We start from the raw sequence: 7,130 nt of genomic DNA, 5'->3' as shown, positions 1-7,130 counted from the left end.
GGCTTTGCTTTGTTCATTTCACTGCCTTCTCCTTTACATATAATTTCAGGTTTAAGGCTAAAATATTAAATTGGTAGTGTGAACATTTAGTGTGAACAAGATGGACATCAGACAAGCTACAGTGTCAGAGCATGGTCTTGCTTTTCATTAAACTTCAGGTTTCTGTGAAATTATACGTTTTTAATGTTGATCAAATTGATTTATTTCCATTAGTTGTAAGTGTCAATTAATTGCTGGCTGCATTAATGAGAAACTTGATAACTTTAATAGAAAGATCTAAACCCAATGTTCCATTGCACTGTTACCAGCCTCTCCAGAATTCCTATACTTAACTAGAATGCTAATAAAATCTTAATGTAAGTAGTATTACCATTGACTTCAAACAAGGCCAACTCGCATCCCCTGTAACATCCTCTCTCAAAACAAGCCCGTATCTTTTTGTGCTTCTGTCCAACAGAGATCCATTTTATCCTTCCTCTGCCTACGCCAGTTCTTGTAGGTCTGCAGAATCCATCAGGGCTGTATTATAGGCTTGGTGGGCCCCACAAGGGTGCTTTAATCAAACATCAAGGGTACATCTATATTAACTTTTTTTTGGTTTGTCTCCTAGAGGGTTTCAATATTTAAATCAAACTTCAAAATAAAGCTAATTTTTCAAATGATTGCTGTTGATTTACAGTGATGTTTTGTTGGATTTATAAATTTAGAAGAAAGAGATGTCAGAAAAAGGATACTAAACTGATTAAGGAAAAGAGAAGTCATATTCAAAGGTAAGTACAAAAATTTAGCTTCTTTAGCCCAGCAGAAGAAAGGCTGAGAAAGAATATGCTTGGTCTTTATGAAAACATTGGAGTCTAAATACTGGATATGGTTCCATCTGCTTTAAGGTACCGAAAAATGTTACTCCAAAGAGTAAATGCCTGTCCTGAGTAAACCTAGGCTGAAAATCAGAAAGAGATTCTTACCTTTGTGAGCAAGCATGTTTTAGGAGACCTTTCTAAGTGGATTGGAGGAGGAAAACCCAGATGGCTTCTACAGAGAAACATTTTCTGCAATAATTTATTTGTCAGTAGTCGCAAAATAGACCGAACTCTGACTATGTTTAGTGCTTCTGTCCTCCATTCCTGTTATGAGCCTTTAAAGTCAGCAGAAAAGGGCAGCAAGTTAATGATCTCAGCTTCAGCATCAGATGCACTACAGCTTACAATTAAAAACATGTTTTCTTGATGCAGCTTTTATAAACTCATTCCGGGCTTTTGGAAGTCAGCTGAACTGTTCTCTTTTTTCTCATTCCTAGTGAGGAACAAGGGTTGCTACAGCTATACATTACACACAGTTACATACAAAGACTTACTCACCTACCCATACATGACCAAAAGTTGTGCTTTTAATTTAACCTGGTTGTCTAAGGCTGTCAGCAGAGGTGTGGGCAGCCTTGAACAGCAGTGCAGCTCCTCCTCAGATGGGTTTCCAGGACGTGTGAGGAGAAGCATCTTCTTAGATGCCTATCACTTATCCACTGAGTCCAGAGGAAACCAAGACAGATAGATACCAGAGGCTGGAGGCCCCTGGTTTTCTCTTTCTGACAGCGAAAATGAAGATGGAAGAACCCCTGGATTGGGGCTGCCTTGTCAGCATGGATCATTCAACTGGATTAGCTGTATTGCTAAATGTGACCCTACCTTTACATGGCCTGAGGACAAAAGGAAAAAGGAAATAAGTGAACATCCCGCCTCTTGGAATTGAACGCACAGGGGAACAGGAAAGAAAAACACATCGAGACAATGAATGTTCCGATCCTTGCCCAGCAATGCGAATCATCAGCATAGCACTCCAGCTCACTGCTGACTTCTCTTGAAGATGAGGGCAGCTCAGCTCAGCCCTCTGAGAAGCAGAAGCTCATGGAGGGTCACTTAAATGGCTGTCTCATTATTACCTGAAGCACAGCTGTGAAGCTTGGCATGGCTTACCAGGGTCAGCTCGTACCCATAGCGGCAACAAACAACAACTTGCTTCAATTTATGTGCACACATTCTGTCTCTTAAACTTTGTTGGCAAGATTATTTTGATTTTAGTGAAGGGATTTCTTTTTTTTTTTAATTTCCTTCAAGTAGCTGAATTAAATCATGGAAGAGATGAACCACCTAGGGAAATCTTTAGGAAGAATAAGTATGTGCTACCTCTACTCCCCACCCTCTATGCATGCACATGCACATGTGTGCGCGCACACACACAGACACACGCACGTTATTTATGACTTTGTTTCCACCTGGGCTGGCATGGCTGGGAATTTACAACAGCACTGAAAAAGTTACAAGCAGTACCTCAGAAATTCCACACTCTACTGAGCTGCGTTATTATGGCACATTTGTCAGGCAGCCAAATGCTATGTCAGCCCCATAATTGATTTACAGCAACATCTGTCAGAATATTCGAGGAAGAGGAGGAAAACAATGCCCACTTTTGAATCCAGTGTTTCAGAGAAACTAATGGTGGTGGGAGGTTCACAAACAGAAAACACAGAAATAAACAACATGTTTAATACATACACATATTCCTTCCAAAACAGGGGTGTATGTGTGTATGTGTAATGCGCATTATTTTTCAGACAGGAGGATAACCATAGCCTTTCCAGGCATGTTTTAACTTAGCTATATAAAACACCTGGCCCTAAAAGCAGACCTTTTTATTTCTTTCTTTTTTTTTCCCAAGGAAATTATGAAGCTTAAACAGGAAGCCCACATAAGCTCAAAACTGCTTTGTGAAAGAAAATAAAAGGAAAATCCCACCAAATTTATATAATAGTTACTTTGTAATTGCTATGAATTGCAAGAACAAATCCCTACTTTTCCATTTAAGAAAGTTTTGTGAGGAGGAAAAAGGTCCAACACTATCAAAGAGCTGTAAAGGCTTGGTGAAGGAAAAAGATGGGAATGCCTTTCCCAGCTCCCTCTCCTCTGCTTCTGCACCTACAATAACTTGCTTTTCTGTTTGCTTATCAAACAGTTTCTCTGCAAGACAGTAAGATGAAGATAGCTGGTGACATTTGAGACCGCTGAGTATGATTTCCACCATCCTGCAACACAGTGCTGTTTAAGGTGTTTTGTTTTTATTTTAAAGTAAGTGGAGTTGATCAAACGTTATAGACTTAAAGAGGTTTCCTCAGCTGCCTGGTTTGAGAGATGACTGTGTGATGCAGCTTTTTATTTGCACTTCAGTTTAATGGGAGTGATGATTCAGGCAGTGCTCACGCAGCTCCTGAATCTGAGGTGCTGGTTGAGATATGCAGAGCAAGAAATTCCCTGGGAAGGAGCCTCTTTGAGAGAAGGGCTGTCACTGTGGCTCCTCCACTCGCAGCACGCACAGCTGTAGCTCTGGAGAGTCCACTCAGTGCTTGTTCAGAAGCAAACCACTTTGGGTTATGCAGGAAATACAGGGACCAGCTTCCTACAATTCTTGAAGTGTTCAGACAGCAAACATTCCCAATCACACAGGAAAATATTAAGCTGACTCTTTATAAAAACTTGTTGAGCCAGAACTCCTAAGAAGAAATCAGGAAGAGAAACACACTCTGGTGGGATGAGAACCAATCTGCAGGGACCTGCCAAACTCAGATCAAATGGATTTGGGAAGAGGGTGTGTGTGGTGGGGAAAGAACAAGCAACAGCTCTGCCCACACAAGCCTCTGTGCCTGGTCTGTGTTGCCCTGACAACCCGAAGGGCTCTGTACTCTGTATTCTGGTTCTGAAAGGAAAAGTGGGAATCTAAAATTAGAAATTAAAATAAATTTGCAACAAGTAATTTCAAAGTTAAAAATCAAAGCATTTCCATTTTTTTCAGAATTTATTTGATGTTCTGATTTAAGCAGGTTAGTAAAAGGAGTTCAGTGGCTCAGCGCTACAGAACTTTTTGATTTTGTCTCTTTTTTAAACCTACTTTGAGTGAAAAAGCTGTTTCAGATGAAACTCCTAGAGTGTGCTGGTAGGTGAACACAGTCGTTACAAGCTACAGAGCAGTAAACATTCTCAAAATGAGGCACTTAAGACCCTCTGTTTACATTAAAGCATAATTCTATTCATTAAGTAAATAAAACTTTCTGATTAGTCATATTTTCCATCGTTTTACTACTTTACCTACTGTGTGGTCACAGTTACGTGAAATTCATTCTAAGCACTATTTTACACATAGGTTATTGCACTCTTGCCAAAATCTGAGAGCAGATTAACTTTTCCCTACTCACAGCAAATACCTATGAGACTGCTGCGAGTGCCCCTGACACTTTCCGTTCTTCAGCTTACGTGGAAGGCTGTGTAAGCTCATTATGATGGGGGCCATGTTTCCCCTTTCCCGAGGGAAGGTTTATAGAAAAAGAGGTTTATGCTAATAAAGAATACGATCGGCGTGTGGCAGAAGCCAGGCTCTGGGCAGTTGGCTGCTGTGGCACTGATGCTTTTTAATGCTGCTGGAGTACACACCCACAGCAGGTAGCAGAGCAAGTGCCGTTTATTTTAAGCCAGGAGAGTAGCTAGTTTCAGTTCCAAGAGGTGGCTGGTTATGCGTCTTCTATCTCTTAACTCAAACAGTAGCTTCTTTGCTGTGCTAGTGAGCCACAGCTGTTAAAAAGCTATTGAACAAAAGCCTCATTTGGACATGGGTTACAATTACTATGTGATACCGGGGTATCAAACATTTTTTTGTGTGAGGTCTCTGGTTTTCCACTATATCAGTCAACAGACTGGAAAATCTTTCCACATACATTAAGACAGGTCATTACCAGAATGAAGGGACTCCTGATGTCAAATGAAGGACCAAGTCTTTCTGGTTATTTTGAAGGGTCTAGAAATCAGTGGGATTGAAAAGCAGTTTCCAAAACTCCCCTAACATTTCTGGGACACTTGCGTGTATCTCTTCAGATGCAATTCTCCCTGCCACCTGGAGGGCTCTTTGTCAACAATTCTGCCATGTCCAGACTGAGTATCAGACAAGTATCTCATCATGTATCTCCAGTTCAAACATACTCTGCACCCTGCAAAAATGGCACAGCTGTCCTATTGAAGGGCTGATAGAGTGGCAGCTCTAACACCTTGATAAGCTTATTGAACTTGAGAGATTGGCCCATATGAACCTCATGAGGTTCAACAAGGCCAAGGGCAAAGTCCTGCACCTGGGTCAGAGCAATCCTCAGTATCTACACAGGCTGGGAGATGTAGAGGTTGAGAGCAGCCCTGTGGAGAAGGACTTGGCCGTACTGGTGGATAAAAATCTGGACATGAGCTGACAATGGGCACTTGCAGCCCAGGAAGCCAACCATATCCTGGGCTGCATCAAAAGCAGCATAGCCAGCAGGTTGGGGGAATTGATTCTCTCTCTCTGCTCCACTCTTGTGAGACCAAATCTGGAGTACTGTGTCCAGCTTTGGAGTCCTCAGCACAAGAAGGAATGGACCTGTTGGAGAGAGTCCAGAGGAGGGCCACAAAAATTATCAGAGGGTTAGAGTACCTCTGCTGTGAGGACAGGCTGAGAGAGTTGAGGTTTTTCAGCCTGAAGAAGAGAAGGCTCCAGGGAGACCTTATTACAGCCTTTCAATCCTAAAGGGGGCTTATAAGAAAGCTAGGGACAGACTTTCTAGTAGGGCCCATTGTGATAGGACACAAAGTAATGATTTTAAAAGCAGGGAGGTTTAGACATGAGGAAGAGTTTTTTTACAATGAGGGTGGCGAAACTTCGTAAGAGCTTGCCCTGATTGGTGGAACATGCCCCATCCCTGGAAAATTTCAAAGTCTGACTGGATGGGGATCTGAGCAATCTGCTCATTGGACTAGATGACCTTTAAAGGTCCCTCCCAACCCAAGCTATTATATAATTCTACAGACTGTCATAAGGGAGTAAACGTTAAAATCTGCACAAATTATTTCCTTGGAACAGGAGGATTACTCAAAACCACTTTATGACACGACAGAACTTCTGTCTTTCTCCCTTATGTTCAACTTTAGAGTATCTCTGGAGTTCTGACTTACAGTAGCTCTGACTACTTCCCTTACATGTGGTGTGCGAGCACATTGGCAGCAGGACCTTAATTTCCAATGCCATCAGATTTGAAATTTGCAGGACTTAAACTTAGTCACAATTCATTTCAGGATATAATATATCCAGGTGCTCAAAGCAGAAACTCTTGTACTGCATTTGTCAGTGATCAACAGTTAAGCTGAACAGGTATTAAGAGTGCTTGGAAGTCTCTGTATTGGTGGTTGAGGAAAACTGCTAACAGTAGTCCGTAATCTTGTGTAATTTATGCTTCTGATTTCTTGTCATGTGGGAAATAAAATCCTGGACTCAAGTCACAAAGCCTAAATTTGTTTTATGAGCAGTGAACTTAAATTACCACCAACTTCATTCTCAGGTCCTGTTGTTCCATGGCATTCTTGAGTCACATTGATCACAGGCATTCCAATGCAGTGGACCCCATGGTCCGCATGACTCTGGGAAACTATGCATAGCACCAGCAATATTTAGTCTTGAACACAAACACAGAATAACAAATGGATCTTGTTTCTTGTCTGCCAGTAAAGGAGATTTTAGATGCAGCAAGACATAAATCTCCAGATGACACGCTCTTTAGCGCGTAGCTGCTTTTGGCATTTCAGAGCACAGAGGATTAGCGGAATTAAATACACAAGAAGTATTGTGAAGAGCATAGGAATGCATGTATTTTGTATCTGTCCCCTCAGCTATCAATTTACTGCATATTCATAACAAAAGCTCCCTAAAGCTGTAGCTAACCCATCTCCCCATGCTTCCCCCTCTTCTCCTCCAGCACCCAAGCACTACTACATTACCTTCAACTACACAGTGCTCTGTAAACTGAATACATTTGTTCTAGCCTGTAACCACAGTGACAGGGCAAGCAAAGAAACTGGAAATAAGAGTAGTGTGTGTTACCAAAAAGGGTCTCCAAAGGACATGGGAGCAATATTGAGCTACAAGAGAAAAAAAAGTAGCATGGAAAACAGGAGAGGTCTCTTGTGCCTTTTGGTAAGTGACAGAATGTTCATGTTATTTCAGTGGAACTGACCTCTAATCCTTAGGCAGAACCACTGTGAGAAGCACTTTTTGCCACACATAAGTGAGCA

The sequence above is a fragment of the Buceros rhinoceros genome, unplaced genomic scaffold (assembly GCF_000710305.1).
Source record: "Buceros rhinoceros silvestris isolate BGI_N320 unplaced genomic scaffold, ASM71030v1 scaffold14162, whole genome shotgun sequence".
Classification (NCBI taxonomy): Eukaryota; Metazoa; Chordata; class Aves; order Bucerotiformes; family Bucerotidae; genus Buceros; species Buceros rhinoceros.
This window is presented reverse-complemented; position numbering follows the sequence as displayed.